General features: G+C 35.8%; 1 protein-coding gene across 4 annotated transcripts in view; it reads right to left on the reverse strand.

The window, feature by feature from the left end:
• Positions 1 to 22,893, reverse strand: part of CDKAL1 (CDK5 regulatory subunit associated protein 1 like 1) — a 623,742-nt gene that overhangs the window by 251,252 nt on the left and 349,597 nt on the right. The gene's annotated exons all lie outside the window — the stretch shown is intronic.

The raw sequence follows: 22,893 nt of genomic DNA on the forward strand, positions 1-22,893 counted from the left end.
GTAGTTAAGATTCAACTCACAAATCATTAATAATGAGGTATCCATTTCTCCTGTAGTAACTATTTTAATTTGTCATCTTTTTTCAATTAAGAATAGAATGCATGGTATGGCTGCATTCAAGAAGTTGGTTGCTGTGTAAACTAAGTATTTGTGTTGGAAAACCTGTTTACTGACAACTTGCATCCTATTTTCCATCAATCAGACCTCAGGAAAATGTATGCATGTTTTGTTGCTATTGTTGTTACAAAGAATCCTGTCTTCAATTATTACAGACTATATAGTAACTTCCTTCTAAAAATGGAAAGGAACTACTTTTAGATAACTTAGTATTAAGTAAAAGGAACAAAACAGAGTTAGCAAGAGCCACCCAGGTTTGCATGGCACACAGAACCTTTCTGAACGCATATTCAATTAAAGGATTAGCCTATTTTAAAAGGCCAAAGGATTCACAAGGCTCAACAAACAGTACAATGGGCCTGTGAAATTTGTTCATGTAAAGTGATTTGTTGCTTCTGAAGAACCTCAGCACATTCACCAAGTACACAAAGAAAGGCTACAGCCTGAACCAGAAGTATGAGTTTCTAGAAAGAGTCTTAAAATTATAATTTTAAATTGTCTTTAGTTGACGGAACAGAAGAATTTCAAAAATACATTTAAATATTCCTAGCCAAGAGAGACAACAAATAAAACACATGGCTTTTATGTGAATGTGAACTTAAAATTTACAGAATACAGAAACAAAAAGTAAAGATCTTCCCTCTTACTGCATGTGACAGAGGTGAAAAAACACATACACGAAGATCTCTAATCACTACTGTTTCCTTTCATATAAGAGATATAATTTACTTGATCAAAAACGATATTTACTTGATCAAAAACGTAGCCGATCCACACAAAAACATGCACATCCTCACCCGCACCCATGCAACATAGAAAATACAAGGATAGAAATAGGATTATAGGATTTTAGTTTCCTGAAATTAATAAATCAATGACTTTGCATAGAAAATCGACAGTATCAAAATAAAAAGCTCCATTTAAAAAGTTGGAGATGTTTTTAGTATTTGAAAGTCAGTAGTGTTATGAATATATGGGTTTTCTTAATTTAAATTAAATATGCAGTTCCAGAAATTAATAAACCATTGCTTAGTTTTAATGACTTAATAAAAAATTTTTATCCTTAAAAGAAATAGCCTGCCATTTTATAGTCTCCCTCTGTAGTCTTATAGTTTTATAAATATTCTCTATACATGGAATAAACATTATTTTATTTTTAAAAATGGGTTGCAATTAGTGGCATCATCTTTATTTTAACATTACATATGCCATCTGACACTGGACTCATACAACCTTTTCAAAAAAAAAAATATCTTATCACAAAATCCACCCCAGGAAAAGAGATGGCTAAGTAACAACACAAACAGATTTTAATACACTCTGAAAAAGGTTATAAAAACAGGACATTATCCGTGATTTTCCAGTTACTGGCATTTGAGCAACACAATATGAATATTTTAAAATGAACAGAATAATTTTAATTTATAATTTTTCCATCCAAATGGTTCCATGTTACGCCTTATGTAGAGAGAGCGAGTTCCTGGAACAGTGCCTTGCTGTTGCTAGATGAATACAGAAGGGGAAAAATCACCATGAATAGGAATGGAAATAACATCCATGCAGAAACAGCAGCCAGCTCTGAAAGCTGCATAGGTGGGGACCAATAGCCCCCTGGTGGGCTGAAACTTCAAATTAAATCACATGAAGAGGAAGCAGCTGTAACACTAAATCAGCAACAACAGGAATAATGGTCTTGATGTCTCCAAGATCAAGGCTGCGACAGCGCTCTCTATAATAGCAACCTGACTTACGACACAATGAAATGAGAGAACACGTGCAAAATGGGAAACCCCTGGACTGCAAAACGGTGCCTGGCCAATTCAATCCAAACATTTGTCAAAGATGATTTTGCTCTTAATCAATGTGAGAAAGTTCAGATTTTGTAAGGCTGTATTCCAAGCATGAATTCTAATGAAAGCTGATCCCTCGAAGAGTTAGGATATAGAAAATGATTTCATACTACAGGTGAAGCTAAGTATGGAATCCTCACGCCTGACATCCTCTGCCCTGAGAATTCTTGTGATTACTCACAGTGCCAGCAGTTCCTGTCAGGTCAGCTTGCATATGAATTCACGAGGGAAACTGAAGGCTGCAGTCGGTAATCAGTAATGGATATGGGGGCTCATGTAGGCTTCTATCTGCACACTTAATTGGCTATACTTACAGACCGAAGTGCTTCCCTAAACAGCTTCATTCTTTAAGGACTTCAGTTATGAGCTATATTCCTTTGCACATCTATTTATTTGCCCATCGGACCTTTATTAGGCCGCTATCTACTATGTGCCCTGCAGCAGTTCCCGCTCATAACAGATACGGAGACATCATTGAACTTCTGTGATCTAAGTAAGATTGGCTATTATCCAGGAGCTGGCAAAGGGCCAGTGACAGACACTCTGGGAATTTCCCATACATCCCTACTGGCGATGGTGCAGGGGGTGGGTATCGAAGAACACAGCGTTAGAAACCAAAATGAAGGGAGCACTGGGCTGGTTGGAAGTGGATATGATGTCAGCCCCAGTGAGATAGGCCCCGTCTGCACTATAAAGTGGACTGTAATTAATACACGTCAGAAAAACAAATACATGAAATGAAAAAGAGAAGCAAGCAGGAAGAACTGAGATAAGAGCAGTGAATGTCCAGTAAAAACTCCCATGCCTATAAAAATAAATACATGCAAAAAAAGCAAAAAAAAAAAGTGGTTGGTGGAAAATTGGGAGACAAAAATTATCTTTTCTTTTTAAGCAAGCAAGGTGAAATTTTACTTTTCCTAAAATTGTTCACCTACCTGACTTTTGTTCATTTTCCTTAAATTGTTCAGTCTATATGACTTTTCTAATGAACATTATTAAGTTCATCAGATCATCTAGCCTTTTGTTGTGTGGATTTTGGTAAAAAGAACAGCAAATACTAGGGAGAAATGAAACGTATCTTACAAGGGAAAAGTTTAGTTATTAGAATCCATTATCATTTTACCGAAGTATTTACAGACCAGCCTATAGTTGAAACATGCGGCTATTATTTCCTGAATAGCAAGCAACCTCAACAGCTAGATTCTGATCTCTGCTCCATAGTGATGTGAGATGACAGAGGATGGAAAAAGTAGAAGACATAAAGGTTAATAACAAAAGAAAGATAATATTCTCAAAAAAATAATCTCACAACAAAGAAATCTTTTTTGAAAATCAAAGTTTGCCAAAACTCAATTTCAAATGTTTATGACTCACTATAATTTTCCTGTGTATGAGCTTCGTTGTAATAAATTAAAATATGGGTGAAGATTGATTTCATCTGGTCAGAGAAGTGATATTTCTCTAGTAGCCTTTGCTTTATCACAATAATATTTCCACAATAAGTTGCTTCAATTATTCCATTATAAGTAGAGTCTCTAAAAATAGGGATCACAAAAATATGAAAATTGTAAACTATGATTAATGGTATCAATAGTTAAAGAGCCCTAGATGGCAAGAAAATCTACATCAACCAAACAAAGAAAATCACCTCAAAATCGGCTAAATCTTTCTTCCTCAGAAGACATGTTCTCTCCCCTTCTCCTGTCTTCTGTTCTCCATTGCTCCCCTGCCTTTCCTTCCTCCTCTAAATCCCATCCTCTCTTCTTTCTCCACCATTCCATACCAGCCTTCAGGTTTCGTTTTCCTCAATGGTCAAAAATAAATTAAATCAACTATAAATTAATTAAACATACATTATGTTTATAAATTTATGAATATAAATTAAACATACATTATGTTACATTTAGTTAATATTCATTAAATTCTCCTCTCTTGATTCCTGATGCTCTTTTTTAAGGGTCACAGTGCATATTAATTAGATTTTTATAGGCTCTTTCTTCTTAAAACAATAATCTTAGAAAATTCAGAAATAAATATGACCCTCTGTTTAAACATTTGAAAGGTCATGGAAATTCAACAGAGATGCTTCTAAGAAACAATATTCATAGGCAGCCTTCTACCTATTCAGCTTCTTCTTTAAATAGAGAAGCAGACAATATAACTTCTTTCGTCCCTTCTAATCCTATCATTAGACACTCAAGGGTTTTATGTTAATATCCTGTTAGATAGAAAAAGGATTTACATGACAATTTTATTAAAGATAGCATTCTAAGAGGACCAACTAAGGCTATCTTTCATATAACAATTTTACATCACTGATAACCCAATTAATAGGCCACCACAAAAGAAAACAATTAACCAATTCTTCAATTATATCCTGTTTTACTACTTTTACAAACTTGAAACAAAAATTATTAGTGACCTGAAGGTTTTTTTCTCTAATGTTTTCTTTTGAACAATGCTAAATTTACCGGAAAGGTTCACAAATACTACAATGAACACCTATTCCTGCTTCACTCAGACGCACGTATAACATTTTGTCACATCTGTGACACGCTCTCTCTCCACACCCACAAACACTTTTTTTTTTTCCTGAACCATCTGAGAATTTTTTGCAGACCTGATGGCACTTTAAATAAGTCAGCACATATCTTCTAAGATCAAGAACATTCTTGCTCATAATCACAGTACAACTATTGCTCTTCGCCAGCTTAACGTTGGATGACACTCTGGGTGCAGCGAGGCTGAATCCATCGTAGTTCCTTGTGCAACTCACTGTAGCTCAGGTCTCTGTGCTTTAGCACATGCTGTTCCCTGCATCTAAAACATCTTCTACTCTTTGCATAATGTATACATCTTCCAGGAAACTTTCTTCACCACCCAGACTCATTTAGATGCAGCTCTCCTGTGCTCCCAAACATTTTGTGCAAATTCTGTTATCACAGTGCACTATAATTACTCGTTTAATTGCTTGTCTCCCCTGATAGGATGTGAGCATCTACCTGGCAGAGGTGCAAAAATCTTTTTAAAAAAGCCCAGATACCTAGGACCGATTACGGTGCATAGCACTTGGGAAGCATTCAATACATTTTGGTTCCATACACATGCATATACACAGAGTGTGTACAGGAGTGCACTAAGTTCTATATTAGCTAATAAGGAAATATGAATGAGTTTTCTACACTACTAGATTAGCAGTCTTGCTTAAAGCTCCGTACTATTCTACAGTCATGTTGGAGAGCACAGCAAGTGACTACAAATCATGTTTTATTTAGAAGTAAGTGCAGACAGGTAAATTAGCTATTTAATTAAACAAGTAAACTTTAAAAATACCTTTTATATTGCTTTAGTAACAAGAGTTAACAAAGAGAGAGTATTTCCAGGGCATCCTGACATCTGTGATTATAGTGACACACAGAAAAAAAACTTGTTGGCATAAATTGGTAATGTTGCTAAACATGAGTGACTTAATTTATTTCTTTTCAAAAGGTCATAATCAGAGAGAATATTGTTTATTTCCATACTTCTGTAGAATCTGGAAATAATGGAAAGCTAAAAACAAACTAAATTACACCACAAAAAGATGACACATTTTCTGGAAAAAAGGCATCTGACTCCCCAGTGTCCAAAATCTGCAATAAGCCTCAATGAGGCAGATAAAGTATATCCACTTAATACCACAGAGTGTTTTGTTCCATATATGGGATTTTTAAACACCCCTAGAGAAAAACAGACAACAGTGTCTATGAACGGACTCTGATGTTTTAGCAGGATGGGGGGAGAGATGCTATTTTGTCTTTAAAAAACCACAACAGAATCAACTCCCAGCAGTGAAAACACTAAAGACACAAAAGGAAATAGGAAGAGGAAAAAAGGAAATAGCTGGATGCCTGCAATACAGTACCTTTTTCTCAAAAAAGATTTGTTATCAGCTGATCATGGTGATTATAGAAATTTATCTAGATTCCAAAACTAACTTAAAGAGTTAATAGAGGTTAAGTGAAATAAGTCAGACAGAGAAAGATAAGTTCCATATGATCTCACTTATTTGCGGATTCTAAAGAAAAGAATAAGTGAATGAACTAATCAGAAACTGTTTGGGAGACAATGAGGAAAAACTGAGGGTTGCTAGATGGGCGGGGGGAGTGGGGGGTGGGGGGGAGGGTGAGGGGATTGGAGGGCAGTCGGTGACCACAGGATGGCCACGGGGTTTGAAAATTAATCTGGGGAACGTAATTTGGTGGTTACCAGAGCGTAAGGGGGTTGGGGGGTGGGGGATGAGGGTGAGGGGGATCAAATGTACGGTGATGGAAGGGGAGCTGACTCTGGGTGGTGAACACACAGTGTGATTTATGGATGATGTGATTCAGAATTGCATAACTGAAATCTATGTAATTCTACTAACAATTGTCACCCCAATAAATTAAAAAAAAAAAAAAAAAAACTGAAAACAACAAAAGAACAAGACAAACAAATGAAAAACAAAAACTAATAGACACAGACGATAGTTTAGCAGTTACCAGAGGATAAGAGGGGAAGGGCTTTGTAGATTAGGGTATTCGGGGTCAAATATATGGTGATGGAAGGAGAACTGCGTCTGGGTGGTGAACGCACAATGAGGTTTAGTTTCTTTCACTGTTTTTTTTGAGGGGGGAATTTATTATAAATGACTAAGATACATGAAACAAGACTAACAAATTTAAATAGAAATAAGTAAAACTACTTGAGACTAGTAACACATTTATGCTTTCTAATTGGAAGCACTTGGAGGGAAAGGAAGTGGAACCAGTCTTTTATATCTTCTCCTTTTCTCCTTCCTTCTTTCCACCCAACAGAACTTAAGTACTATTATTAGGCCCAGGTTCTCACTTAGCATCATTTAAGTTGACAACCAATAAATCGACATTTGCTACAAACTCAAAGAGTCTTTAAAGAGGTTGAAAGTACTGCTACAACTTCTGAAAGAAGGACAAATAAAAATAAGTAAAATAGAATCCTCTTATGAGGCAGGAAAAGGAGAGAGGAAAAAGTCATTCTTCCTTCATTAAAGAAAATAATAGGCTTGCTCTGAAGAATTGCCTACCACAGCAAGAAAATAAATATAACGATAAATAGAAAAATTCAGATCAGTTTTACTCTTTTTAACTACTATAATTGTCACCTGACCCAAAAGTGGGTTACTTAACATAATCTTGTAACTGTAACTTGTGCCCTTTCCAGTTCTAATGTTGCAGAGATCTGAAATAGTTATGTTTTCTGGTGAATAAAAAGTAAAAAAAGGGGGAAATGGGTGAACATGGTATGGTTACTACATAATGAACATGGTTACCACATAATGAAAAAGAATTGCTGTGATTAAATGAATATTGGTAAAGTCCATCATTTTTTGTCTTATAAAACACTTAGAAGCTAAAACAACCAATGAAGTCAGTGTGTTTTAAAATAAGTTGTTCTATAAGCATAATTAAGTGCAATGATCTTTATTAAATTCTGCTACGTGAGGCTAATCGAGAGAGCTAATATTCACTATTTAAAAATAGAAGGCTAACTCTCCTCTAGCCTAAGGGGAAAACAGAATGCCATTTTAAAAGACCTACCTCATAAAGGGGAACAGATAATTTCTTACCATCAATAATTAAATTTTTCAAAGAAAGACAAAATGTAATTGGTTGGTGACACTGAGGAAAACAACAAAACAATAGCTCTGCTGATCTCACCCTTTCCCTTGCCTCAATTATTCCAATTCATGTCTCTCCATTTGTACCCAGATATGATGTAAGGCTTTAACAATTCTATACTTGAGAGTGAATTAAGGCTACTTTTCTCTCTCTTCATGGTCTATCAGCAGGCCACTCACCATAGCTCACTAAAAATAGATTCCACTAGATAATGCCTTTTTGTCTTTGGTACTATGCCTAACACAATACATGTTAGGGTAATTGATCAAAGTAGTATTTGATTAATAAACACAAAGATAATTTTAAAAATCAGAATTGTCTAATTAGAAAATGCCAAAAGACTTTATCACTTCATTTCAAAAACATAGACTCTGAAGATCAGAAAAGTTAAGCGACTGGCCCAAAGTTATACAACAACCAGGAGCAGAGCAGGGATAAGAATTAATCTCTTAACTTCCAAGAAAGGGAACTCTTTGATCCCAATTCAATGACTCAAAGAGAACACTTAGAAAACTGGCTGTAATTATGTCAACAAAAGAAGTACCAACTAAAGTCTCGAAAGAACACTTTAGTAGCATTAAAAATAAGAAATGCATTAAAAGTAAGTTTGCACTATCCAATATGATCGCCACCAGTTACCTGTGGCTGTTGAGCACTTAAAATGTGCTTGCCCAAATTGAGATGTGCTGTAAGTACACAGATTTCAAAGACTCAGTATGAAAAAAAGAAAGTAAATATCTCAGTAAGAATTATGCTGATTATACGTGAAAATGATTATATTAAAATATCTTATAAAATAAATTGAACCTATATCCTTTCACTGTTCTTAATGTGGCTACTAGAAATGTTTAAGTTACACGCATGGCTCACATTGCATTTTTATTGGACAGCACTGTTATACAGACTATAGAACAATTTACAATCAAGAACTGAAAGAATTAACATGAACTTGAATTCATTCATAAATTGTACTTTCTCCTAAATAACCAAGAGAAATTGAAAATTCTTCAGTTATATAATATGATTGATAAATGTAAGATGCTATACCCTATACATTTTATATTTAATTTACTTACATTTGTTTTTATGTATTTGCTTATGTTGCTATATTTTATTAAAATTTGCACAATATTAAAGTTAATAAATAAAAAATACCATTAACAAACTCCCGGTTCTACTACATCCATTTTGTGTATTATGTTAAGTCTTCTTTGACATACACATTTTATGTAGTTCACAATGTTCAAAAAATAGCAAGACTACTATTCTATTTAAAACTATTTAAAAAGTTCCTCAAATACGTTCAGTAATGCAGTTTTTACAACAAAAAGCATTCCTTCCTAACTTTGACACATTCAAAGATCTACAAATTGTCTCTCATTGTAAACCGTTATTTATCTCATAATTAAAAAATGAGGAAACAAACACTTGCTTATTGAGGAAAATGACTTGCTTATTGTTAACTAAGACATGAGTTGAATAGAAATCCTTTAAAAAGCTCCGAATTTCCAAGTCTGATTCACACAACTTCTTTTGGGAAAAAAGAAGTATCATCACCAAAGCGCTCATGCTAATTTAATAAAAACTAACATCCACTATCTCCCACGAGCCTCGAAGAAACCATTACAAGGAAACTCTCTATCTTTTCCTCCATTTCTGCAGCCAATATATGTGTGTGACTGTGGTATTTTCTAACAATGGAGAAATGTTTTGAAAAGAAAATAGAATACTTGGGGTAACTGCACTGGCCCAAACTCAGCCCCTTATAGCAAAATCATTCTGCTATTTTTTTCATAAGTGTATTGGTCAAGTTTTTTAAATGCTTTAATTTACTTCTATAAATTCTGCCAAATCTCTTTCAGGAAGCACTGTTTTGATACTTCAAACTTGAGTTCACTTAAATATTCTATAAAAATCCTTATGGGGGGGGAAGCGTATTCTGTATTCTGCAATTCCCTCCTTCTTTTGTGTTATTTCATGGGACTTCCACTGATTATGGATTAAGCTGAGCTCCTAAGAGGGTCTCTTTCATTCACCATTTCTTTTAAAGATCTCCAGCAATGTCCATGGAGAGACATTTCTCGGTGAATGCAGCCGGAGGGAGAATCACGCAGAAGAAACACTGGAGAGCAGTAATGCTTTCTAACATACCATATAATTTACTTCCAATTATCTTTATTGTGTATTGTCTCTCCACACCACCCCCAGCGAGAATAAAAGCATAAGACTGAGATTTTCATCTATTTTGTTCACTGATGTATCTCTGGCAGTAGGACAGTGCCTGAGACATGGCAGGCATTCAATGGATACTTGCTGGTTAAATTATTTACCTGATAAAAAGTCAGGAAGAAAGAAAACATGAAGGAATGGAGGAGAAGGAGAAGATGCAGGGACGAGAACATTTATAATTGAACCAGGAGCCTACAACTGCAGTTCTTCGATTTATTTAACTCACAGGAACATAAGAAAGTCATAGTATTTCAAATAGAACACAAAATATAATTGCTTATTCCCATTAGAGAAGAAATTACAGTCAGAGAATGCCTAGAATATACTGAATATATGTAGTTCACAGAAAAAAAAGACCATAAAAATAATCATAATAAATTGAGCTTATGTTAATAATACTTGTTTCCTATTTTTGCACTAATTTGTCAGCTTTTATATATCTAGCCAATAAGAGGGTAACCATCAAATGGTAAAATATTTTTTTTCTGAGAAATACTGAAAATTGAGATGATTCTGTCCATTAACTTAATATTTTTCTTTTGAAATGAGAAAAAAAGCGCATTCTTTTATTTTAATAGGAAAAAGAGTTTCGCTAGAAAATCATTTGAAGATAATCAGTTTACACAAAAGTACACTGGGTATTTTTCAGTTCCAACAGAGCTCCACAAATTTGAAATGTGAAAGATCAAGCTAGGAGATGATACCTGAGGAGCAATGAGCAAAATAGTGGCCAGATGTTAGTTTCCAAATACCATTCTCCAATAAAAACAACAAGAGTTGCTTAGAGACATGGTCGATTCTAGGATTGGGGCAGGAAAAATACCAAATGAACCTGGAACATTGGCTGGTGCCAGAGAACAAGGAAATGCTCGAGAATTATTATAGCATAGCAAAAGAACACAGAAGCCAATCTACAGAAGTTCCCAATGGCCAATCTGGGATAATTTGAGCAATAATATAAATAATGACAGTAATAGAATTTGAAGTATGGAATAACTATCCACAAGCCATATTTACATAAATATTTGAAAAAAAATTAATAGAGGGAAAAGCACAGCCCTTCCTTAAAATTCCAATTACTACATGTAAAAAGAAAGGTAGAAAAATCACCATCTGACAAACACCAGAGCAATAATCATTGGAGGTAAGAATCATCGATGGATGTTAACGTTAGTGTGCACGTGAGGAGAAACGGGATATTTGCAGAGTCTTGAAGTCTATCCCCATAAGATACTTATTAATTGAGATAAATAGTAATTTCATGGTGGAAGAACTTGGCAGACACCACCTTACCTAAGTAATAAAAATGAACCCCACCTGTAATGAGACATCCCAACATCACGATGCCAGGGGAAGTGCACAACATCACTTCGGTGGAATTTTTGCCAAGAAATACATAATCTGAACTTAATCATGCAGAAAAATCAGACAAACCCAAATTGAGAGAGGTGCTATACAAGAACTGGCCAGTGCACTTCAAAAACATCAAGATTACGAAATGCAGAGAAAGACAAAGGTACTGGTCCGGACTGGAGGTGAGCAGATAGGAGACATGCATGATAACTAAACGTTACATGGGATCCTGGATTGAATCCCGGACCAGAAAAATGATACTAGTGGAGCAATGGGTGAAACGTGACTATGGTCTGTGGTAGTGTAATAGCATTATAGCAGTGGTAATTTTTCTGATATTGATTAGTGTACTGTGGTCGTGTAAGATATTAACATTTGAGGAAGTTGGATGAAGGGTACCTGTGAACTCTGGACTATTTTTAGAATATTCTTGTATGTCTGGACTTATTTCAAAATACAAGTTACAAAGGAAGATGAAGGCAGGGTACGGATTTCCAGGACAAGAGAGTCTGCATGTGGGAAACCTCTGCTTACCAGACGTACTGCAGAGGTGTCAAGTGAAGTTGCAGCCCCAAACCAGTCTTGGTCTAAGGCAAATCAAGAGCCTACTTCCCTCAGCACGGAGTAAAGCTTCCTGATTTAATCTGTAGAAGCAAATGTCAGGATGCTTCTACAAATTATCACCTTATTAAAAAAATCCACCAAGGGAACACATTCTTCTTCAGATAACAAGCTTCACACACTACCTAAAGAAGAAGAATTTTATATACTGTGTTTGCAATTAGAAACTAAAAGACTACCCTCTGAAACATGTCATAGACTGCCATTATCATTACTAAGCAGTAGATTAAATAGTCACCACTGAGCCCTATGTGAAATTTCCCAAGGCACGTAACAACAAAACTGATGACACATTGATGAAAGAGAGCTAAAGAAAATAACGGGACAGAAAAATTTTAAGTTAACTATTTACAAACCAGGCAAACACAACTAAAGAGAAGACCAGGGAGAGATGAAGATGATAGTATCAGCAAGCGATGGGAAATAATATGTTTTTGAGGTATTAAACTTAGAATAAAGATACAATATGTTACATCTAATTTCTTAAGACGTACATATGCACTAACACAGGAAAATGTAGGGGATGAGGTACAGTGGTGTAAAGGAATCAACATGACATTTACATCTGAAAAAGAAGAGGGCAGAGAGGCAGGTCCAGTGTGCCGCTACAAGGGTCCAATCCTGCACGGCACACAGGGCAGGAAGCCTTAACAGCTGGAACAGAAATGAGGGGAGAAAGTATCTGGCTCCCAAACCCAACATATTCCAACTTAGCCTTAGAAACACCATGCCTTTCGTTATAGTTACCACTTAGAGAAAACCAAAGTTAAAGAATATTCGTTATAAATTGCAAGTCTTTTTAAAAGTCATTACCAATAAACAATGATGTCACACACTTAAATTCAGTAAAAAGTATGTATAACGTAGAATGAAAGGTTTTATAAAAATCCAATGGCCTTATAATACACCTTGAATGTCAGAAAACTCTCTATCCAACTAAGAAAATGAGAAAAGGAAGTTCACAAATGAAGATAATTTGCAGAAAATGACCTTTGATTCCCTCTTGCTCAACATGTTACATGTTACACAATAATTCCACAAATATTAAGTGACATCCATGTGCCAGGTACTATGCTTAGAGCACAAAGATGCATAGGACATCCCAGGAACACACTGTATAGTGTCACGTAGCAGCAGAAGCAACATGTATTTAAAAAACAAAACAAAACAAACAAAAAAACATGCTTCGTATGTATGTCTACATTCAAAATTCTACTCTCACCAAGAGATGAAGTCCCCTTTAGCCCTGACTCTAGAAATGCCTCAGTCATACCTGCCATGCTTTGACAACACTGCCCTCTCATACGAAGACTCTGCAACTCCCAAAGCTATTTATTTATTTATTTTACCTGTGTCACTCACAATAGTCTATTTTTGATCCACTTACTGATTGTTGGTCTTTTCAAACTACTGTGATCAGTATCACAGTCCATATAATGCTTTGAACATTACTAGCATTCAGTAAATAACAAACCAACTTGACTATTAAAAAATAAATTTAAAAACAAACAAGGAATCTAGACTGTGGAAATCTCTATTGACCATAGAACTGCTGTCAGTGACACTAAAAGCTATTTACTATAAAAGGCCCTCAAATTAAAAATATGCAAATTATCTTCATGCAAGAAACGTACCAAATATTCTAAGATTCACAGTGCTTAAATATTCACCCAACTGGGATGATTTCAGATTAAAGAAAATAAGGACTGTGTAATTATATACACTTACCTTGACAAATAGAAAGCAATCTGTGATTAGAACATAGCAATTAGTTACAAAATGCTTCACATGGATTTAATTACCCATCAGTCTACATGCAGCTTAATTACTTTTATCTCATTGCATCAGTAAAAGATTTCTGCCTGAGGCAACTGCCAGTCATATATTTATAAGGCTTCTAGACTTTACAGTGAATACATTATAACATTCCGGCAAATGTGCTAAAGTTACAGTTGCAGAAGCTTTCTTAATTTTGAGTGTCTAGTTTTTAGTTCATACATACCTCCCACTTTCTTAGAGTCAACTATCATCTAGCTGTCACGTTGACAGTGTCACGTATTTGGCTAAATAACATTGTTGACATAAACATCACTTCTGTTTATTCTAATCTTGTAAGAGCCAGAAGGAAAGACCTTTAAAACCAAAACAATTATTTTATTGCCCCGGGGTAAAGGGTACTATATTCTCATGGGTAAGGTAAACACTTAAATTCAGAAAGCAGATGACCCCTTTTTACAGAGAGCTGAAGCAAGTCCTTTCACTTGGTGCTACTCTGCTGATTATGAGTTCAGAAAGATGATGGCTTCATGGGATGGATGTTTTGTAATTCACAGTAGGAAGCTCCATCTTCCATGTTTCTCTCCTTAGGAAAATAAGTCTATAATTTTAAGATTCAGCCAACCCAGGTCTGATTCCTAGGTCCTCTACTGATTATCTCAGTGTCTTTGGGCAAGTTATTTAACCGACCGGAGGATAAATAATGACCACCTCACAGAATTATTAAATTTAACAACAGTAAATTCAATAACACAAAAAGTACTTAGTAGAGGGTAGCTCATAGCAAGCATAAAAGTTAATAGTGTTTGTTGGGTTCCTCTAGGAGGGGCCTGTGAGTATTACATGAATTCATCAGAAAAAGAAAAAGGTCTCTTTGGAATGAAGTAGAAAATAACTCTCCCACCATTTTTCTTTAGGGAAACACTTTCGTGATGGTTGGGAAATTAGATTCTCTAAGAAGTGAGAGTTTTCAAGACTCTAGAATTTGGTGTTTGGGGCTCTGGCCTCGTCCTACTAAAAACCATTGAAGAAGCTCCCTTCTCTTCAGGAAGGGAGGTCTTTGGGCCAGAGGGCATTGTGTCAGCTCAGTGTGCAGAGATCTACAGAGGGTTCCTGTAGAGTTCACAAGTCATCAGGCATCCCTCTGAAGTTTTTTACCCAAACCACAGTTGCTTCTGCTTCTGCTTAAATACAAACAAAACTGAAAAGAAAAAGGGTCTCAAGTGCTTGCTACTGTGTTTAAGAATCACCTATAAAGCATTTAAAAATACAAGTGAGAGATAGCGTGGGCAAGATTCTACTCAAGTACATCTGGGTGATAACCTCGTGATACTGATAACCCCCTTTAACAGACGATGTGTTAGGACTCAGGAGCGCACATAGCAACAACTTAAACATATTTAATTATTAAAATCCTAAAAAATATATACATATTTTTACTCCTTTAAAAGACTTCTAACATTCCCTCCTTGAATTTAGTTAATACTCACTATCATTTCCATACTTCCCAATTACTGATCCCCAAGAGGAATGCAGGTTCCAAATTCTTAAAAAGAGCTTGCAAATGGCTTATGTGTCAGCATGATGTATAGGATTTCCACCACAGTCGAAAGGAACACGGGATTGGGGGCGGTGAGTATGTGATACAATGACAAGATTTTATGGTTGTGTGTGGGCACTATAGCACAGAGAAAGAACCCCACATTTGAGATGCATATTAAACATGTGGAGATAAACTACACTGTGAAATTAAACCCCTGAAGATTTTATGAGGTTTTACTCCTTTATTTGTAAACATCAAAGTAAGCAATACACAGTAGTAGCTAAAAAAATAATCTGGAGGTTCTTTCAGGTGAGGGTGTATGTTTTATTCATTTAGGTGCCTCTAGCTCTTCACAATGACTACAGCATGTACTAAACACTCAACTAATATTTGCTAAAGGAAGGAAAGGGATGGGGCAGAAAGGAAGGAAATGCTTCAAACATTTTTTTTTTTCAAAAAAAGTTTTCCACTGTTACTGTGGGTAGGAAATCATTTTTCATAAAGTGCTCACAGAGACAAATACCATCAGACATTTTGAAAAAGAATTTTACTGCCCTTTAAACCCTTGGTGTACTTTGTCCGAACAGTTCTCATCCAACAAAAGAACAGCTTTGTCTGGCTGGGATAGCCTCTCACTAGCCAGTGACGATGAGCACATTAATATCTCCTATGTCTTGTTTGTAAAATGACCATAGTGACATTGCACTATTACAATTCAGTGACAGCCAAGTTTCCAGTAAAGGACTCAGCACAGAACCTGATACCTGGTACAAGGTCATTTATACATGCACTTAGTTGTCTAAGTTCAAGTGGCTTCAAAGATGAATTGTAACTAGGAAAAAAGAAACATTCAATGTGTATCAATTAATGTATGTATCAGTATAGCAGAGTGGCTCATGCTAGAGTGAGCCTTAGACTCAGCATGGGTTAGAACTCTGGCTCTGCCATTCACTAGCTAGGTAGTCCTCAGGGAGCTTAGGTTTCTTCAGCTGTGAGCTGAAGATAATCATACCCACAGTTCATAGGGTTGATGAAATGAGATAATCCATAGAAACCAATTCCCACTCTGCCTGGCACAAAAGAGTAGCAACTATTGCTGTCACTATTATGTGAGACGCCAAAGTAACAATGAGGAGATCGTACAGCCATTCCAAGTGTCAGCGTGGGTTTTGTTTGCTGGACCAGGGGCCATTGCATTTGGAAATTGAAAATGACAATATGTTTAGTAAGGCATTTGAGTCACTCTAGAGTTTCCATTTGGAGGAGAAAACTACTTCTTTGACAGCCAAGTTACAATAAAAAGGATAATTATGGCATAGCCTGTTCAGACCTATATGCAGAAACTGCCCCATTTGCAAATGGGAACTACCCAAGCACAGAAATAGAGCTTCATGCAGGGCTTTAAAAACAATAAAGTTAATGAAAAGAAAAAAAAATACTTTTTATAGAGTTGAAAAACAAGTTAATTTTTTTCCCTCAAATTCACGTTTATAGTGTTAATAGTCAAGGAGTTAAAAAAGCAATGAAATAAATGCTTAAAACCACTTCTACTGACTTCTTTTAAGAAGCTTTCATTAGTTTGGTCTGAGTCTGCTTTTTAACTCATTAAATGTTTTTAAAATTAGGTTTGCTGTTTTAATGCAGCTTTTCATGGTACTTTTTGTCAAGAAAGAAGTCCCGAAATCACTTACATTTTTGATCTGTTAAATCTAAATCAACTTGATAAAGAAATTTCCTTGTAAACCAATTTTATGAAGACAAGTTCAAGTTAAAGGAAAAAAAAAAGTTTCAGAGTATTTAAACAAGTACTAGAATCATAAACCAGGAGCTGACACCCTTTAAAAAAAATAATGTGGCCACATCTCTGAGCCTTTTTCCTTTGTATTCTTTGGGGTGAGAGGAGGCGGCGTAGGTGCGAGGTGGCTTTGGGACGATATGCAGTGAGGGCCATCAGCAGCCCATCTGCCAGGGGACAAGAACACACCTGCTACTGACCTCTGAGGTCGACCTGGGCGGATCTACAGGGCTGGTGTTTGTCAGCAAAAATTAAAAAAAATAATACATCATCCCACATCCTGCTTGCTACACACACATACACACACACACACACACACACACACATTTTGATAATTATGACTATAAAAGAAAAAGCCAAACATAAAGCAAAAATCACTGCTACTAACATCAAAATACAGAAAGAGTATTATAGATTAAACAGGAAGTATCCAATCTGCTGTCATTCCTGCCCCGTGAATACCTGCGCGTGTTAGCACATCCCCATCTCGCTGCCTTCCTGGCTATATCTTACTTTCCCTATTATTGCTCTCGCTGGGGACCATTTCTGCTCTTCCGTGTGGTCCCTTCCATTTTCTCCTGCGTTGCGCTGCACTGGAGCCTGCTTTCCTTACCACCAAGGCTAGCCTTCTGTACTAGGGAGAATGGGATAACACCTTTATGTGCCCCATCCCCAGAGAAGACCTGGAGTACCCCCAAAGAAAATCCAGCAAATGAGTGGCTGCATACATTAAAGCCATCTGTTATCACCATCTGCCCAATAAAGTTATCCCACTAAGCTTAGACCTTGAATTAAGGAGCCTTTCAGTGTCTACTGGGAGCCCTCCATACTGTCTGGAACTGCCGGGACGTATTCTAACAAATGCTAGGACAGGGAGAGGCTACATTTCCACTGGATAGGGTTGAATTTAGCAAGGGAGAGGAGGCATTTTTTACTTTCACTTACAAGACATAATGAACATCGGCTGGCTTCGATAGATAACATCTTTAAGCTAAGATGGAAGCAGAACAATATCCCTGAGATATGAATCCAGGACTCTGGCTATAAATATTCTGGGTTGAATAGATTTTTGTATGGAAAAGGTTCACAACTTTTTCAATTCCGGGTTCTGAACATCAAACTTCTAAAAAATATTGGAAACCTCAGCGACAGTACAGTAGAAGAAAGGATTTTAATTGTAGCACTTCCAATATTGTCTCACTTTAAATAAGTCACTTGATTTTGCTGAATTCCCATTTCCTTCATCTGGAAAATAAGATTAGTCCAGGCTGTTTTACTCATCTTTTTGGGTGAGAGATCCCCTTTGACACCGATGGAAGTTATGGATCCTTTTCCCAAAATAAGCCACACATGGTATTTTGCTTGATATTTCAGGGGATTCACAGATTCTTGGAAGCACATTTGTGGAAAAATTCCTGAACTATATGCTAAAATATGATGCTCACTCAATCCAAACAATAAATCATTTTTTTAATAAAGATATACAATTTCACTATATGAAATCGGTTTCTTCACATCTCCACTGAATAACTGTTGGACAATTACTTGAAAAACATAAGTTTAAAGGGACTCTGAAGTTACAGGTCTACCATGGAACCCCCATACACCCATACATTTTGTATAATTGTAAAATAATCACTCTATCAGTCAAGGATAGCCACTACTGATTGTCAAGTGGCTTTAATACAATGAGAGTCATCGTTTCTCTCGCTGGGGACTTTCAAAGCTCTTACCAAACAATAATGAGATAGCTGCTATCTCTGAAAAAGCATTTTCAGAAACAATCATTTCCCTTTGACATGAAACACAGAAAGGGAAAAGACTAGTTAAGAAAGAAGCATCTCAAATATCAATAATCACATGGTACAGTTAATATATAATCTTCCAAGGTTTAGTAAAAATTCACAAATTTTTTTTTATATTCAATAAAGCTCTTATTAAAGACAGTAGCTTTTATGATGACTATCAAAGAAGGTAATGTAATTATAAATCTATAGTTCTAAGTTTAACTAGGAGACACCATTCTGAGGGGGGAAAATAACCATTATTCCTAGATTCAGGCTTATGAGTTACCAAGACAAACAGAAAACAGTAAAGCAAAAAAGCACAACCCTCCTTTAGGAAATCTAGGACGTGATTCCCAAAGCACGTTTCAAGTTCTAGAATTCTAGAGTCTAGGACATACCTTCCTGTTTAACACGTCAAAATTTTGATTTTCCAATTATCTTTGCTACTGTGGTTAAAAATCGAAAGAGTAATATTAATGCACAAGAGGTATATGCCTATTGAATTATTAATAAGCAATACAACTGTAAATGTTTTGTTCACCATTCTTCACTGCCCTTGCAAACAGTTTCAAAATGGGAGCTGCTGAAGCATGAAGATTGTTTGCAGCCATTGCTTTTTGAAATCACAGAGCTGGGAATTGGTGGAATTCTTGCCTCCTTGGGTTATTATCAGACATTGTGAACTTTCTTTGAAAGCAGACTATAAATTCACAAGGGGGTCCCTTGCCTTCAATCAAGGAAATGTTGAAAACGACCCCCATCTGCCATTTTAATGTATTCTTCTCGAAGACTGACATAAATATTTAATATAAGAAAGGCACTGTTTAAACACAATGAATAGCTTATGAAATTAAAGTTGGCTGATGAATTACACTGTGTACATAATACACTGTAAATAATGACAAAGAAAATAGGAGCAGCATTACTAACCTTCTCTTGCTTCTCTTGACATTTCTTAAGGAATATTCAACAGACACTCAGATATGAAGGTCAGCTTAATTGACATCAAAGTGTGATTAACTACAGAGCCATTCTATTCTTGACTGTATATCTAACATCTTAGGATATTACCCCACTGAAAGGATATCATATAGATTTTCCATTTCTCAAGAAGTCTCACTTAACCTGCTAACTACTTTCACAAAAGTCACAGAACTAGGAGGACACCTTACATCTAGTCCCTGGTTTGTCTCCTGTATGCTAACAGAAAGCAGCATCTAACAGTTGGTTTTTCTACGGAGGACATTGAATACGTATTTATCAAATGAGTACGTGCAGTTATTATGAGATACAATTATATACTGCATTCAAAATTGCTAAGAAAAGACGCTCTTTCTTTCTGGTACTATTACAAAACCAGCCTGCATATTTTCCACTCTCATTAATACCCAGACAATGTTCTTATTCTCTGTTAAAAGAAATGGAAAACAGCTCTTCCCTCTTCTCCTTATAACTCCTCATCTCTTGATTCTTCTCTTCGAATCAAACAATTTCAATTTCTTTAATTTTTCTCAGAGGTCTTTTTTTCTAACCTATTTTCAATGAATTTCTCCAAAGTGTAATGGAAGACTTATGTCTCAATACTTACACCGTTTACCCCAAAATAACGTTAACAATTACAAAACAACATATCCTTGACATAGTAAGTGTGCTGTCCAGATTCCCTCCCATCACCCGCACGGTTAGCGCCAAGCCTTTACATAAACAACTTTACAGTTCAACATTCGATCCACCTTTTGATGTTTCTGACCAAACCTTACACACTTAATTTAGATTCTTTTATTCTGTTGATGATACCAAGTTTTCCCATATTGATGTTGTGCAGCAATATCAGTATCTTTTGTATGTTTCTCATTCTATTTACTAAATAAAATGCAATACTGGCCCACGCTAGGACATCATCTGTAGAAAACCATACTTGAGCTATTACTAGCTCTATAGACTATTCTTCAACATGTATGATTTCATTTTCCTAAAATTCTTATGGGAAAAATATACTGGAACTTGTCAAGATTGTCATTTATGTCAAGATAGTTAATATCTCTTTCCCCCATTTTTATATGTATCATCACTCCATCACAAAAGAGAGAAACAAAATTGACTGGAAGCAATTTTGTTTCAAAATGTCACAGTATTCACTAACCAATATCATTGGCTTGGCATTGTGACTATTGGTTGAGGTTCTAATATTCTCCCAATTCTTATCATTAGTATGATTTATAGATGTGTCTATTTATAACACGATTACTGTATGTAATGGAATCCAAGACATCTACGTATCTTTTAAATTGCTTTATCTTTTTAAATAACTTCTAGTTTGCCTTAATAAGACATTTTTGAATCAAATACCACCCTACCCAATACTCTTATGCCTAATACTTAATATATATACCTTAAACATAAATTATGCTATTCATTTATTTTAATAGATAGCTCAAATGATAGATAAATACACCTTTAATTACAAGCCATTTAGTAAATGATGGAAATTTCTGTGCATTCTTGAGACTAAAACAACCCGTAATGAATAAAAGCTTCCTAAGTGCGAGTTAGTGCTCGAATAAAGTCAAATAATTAAATTCAACCCCTATCTTTCTATTCTTACCTAATCTTAAGTCAGACCTTATAAAATATAGACTGTTCTGGGTGAAAAAGCATGGAGCTGTTTAACACAAACAATTAAAGCCTAATATTGAATGCAATGCACAGGGAAACTAAGCAACCCTCAGTTTACCCTTGTCGTTCTTTCACTTAGCAGCTTGCCGGTTGTATTTCACAAAATAGTACACACACACACACACACACACACACACACACACACACACACACTACGAGATGCGCAAGGACTTAAAATCTTTCGTTTAGACACTGTCCCCTTCTTCAAGGCTCCTGCATTTCTCGGGTAAGATCATTGTTTCATTAAGTTCCTCCCTCTCTCCCATACAAACTTCCCAGCAATCAGGAATATTGTAAGAGGGAAAAGAAAGAAAAACTTCAAAATGAGGATTTCTTTATAACCTAAGATATTTAAAAGGTTCTGTTCTGCATTTTGAATACATGACTCATTACGTCAAGTGCAGAGGACCCTTTGAATGTTGGTGGGGTAATGATTTATTCAAATATAAAGTTTGTTCCTCAAATAGCACAAGGATACTGAAATACGTTTGCTATGGTTCATCTCTCTGGCATTGGCTCAGAATATGTGTCTTCATCACAAAATCAGTTTGAATTTTGTTCAAATATCTTGTTATAGTTGATTCAAAACTATTCTGTGCTTTTAAGTACACAGCTCCGGAAAACCTACCTGAGGCTCTTCATTCACAGGTATGGAGTACAAATTTATTAAGGCCTCTAAGTAACTGTAAATCAAGCCCAGCAACTCTCACTATGAGAAGAAAAGTTGAAAAGTTTAGCTTGTTCCTTCTTCCAAAACACGAAAATAGTAGAGATATCTGCAGTTGTTGAGAAACTAGTCAAAGAAGGTTTAAATTCTCCACATAGCTTTCTTCCTCGTTTGCTGTTTGGCCATGCGTGACAAATAGAAACTGGAGAAAGTAAAGCTCAAATCTATGGGAAATTACTTCACCAACAGGGACTGAAATGAAGTGATACTTCGTAGTTATTGGCAGCTGCTAAAAGATAAATAGCCTGTGAAATCAAGCCACAACGATAATCCAGAACTTAAGGATAAACTATTTTCTGAAGATACAAGCTAGGATGGGCCACTCTACTTGGACTCTGAGGTCAGGTTCAGGATAAGTAACAATTAAAGATTCTTAAGAAAAAGTACCTTAGTCTCCTTTTGTTTCATTTAAATTTACTCTGAAACACCAACTTAAAACAGACCTAAATAGCCATGAATAAGTCACTTCTCTCTCTCAGCCTTATTTTCTTTGTAAAATAGGGATAACAAGTTGCCTTGCTGGGAGCCGTATGGCTCAAAGACCATTATGTAAAACATCTAACACAATGACAGGAACTCGTCAGCACTAAATAAGTGAAAGCTGTTTTTATTATTACCATCTTATTTTTCTAATAAAAAATTTTAAAAAGGGAACTTTTAATTACATATGTATGAGGCAGCTTTAAGACAGAATCTCAAGAAAGACAGCACTTAGCAGGGTGGACCACCATTATTAACGTA

This window comes from Rhinolophus ferrumequinum, chromosome 9 (assembly GCF_004115265.2).
Source record: "Rhinolophus ferrumequinum isolate MPI-CBG mRhiFer1 chromosome 9, mRhiFer1_v1.p, whole genome shotgun sequence".
Taxonomy (NCBI): domain Eukaryota; kingdom Metazoa; phylum Chordata; class Mammalia; order Chiroptera; family Rhinolophidae; genus Rhinolophus; species Rhinolophus ferrumequinum.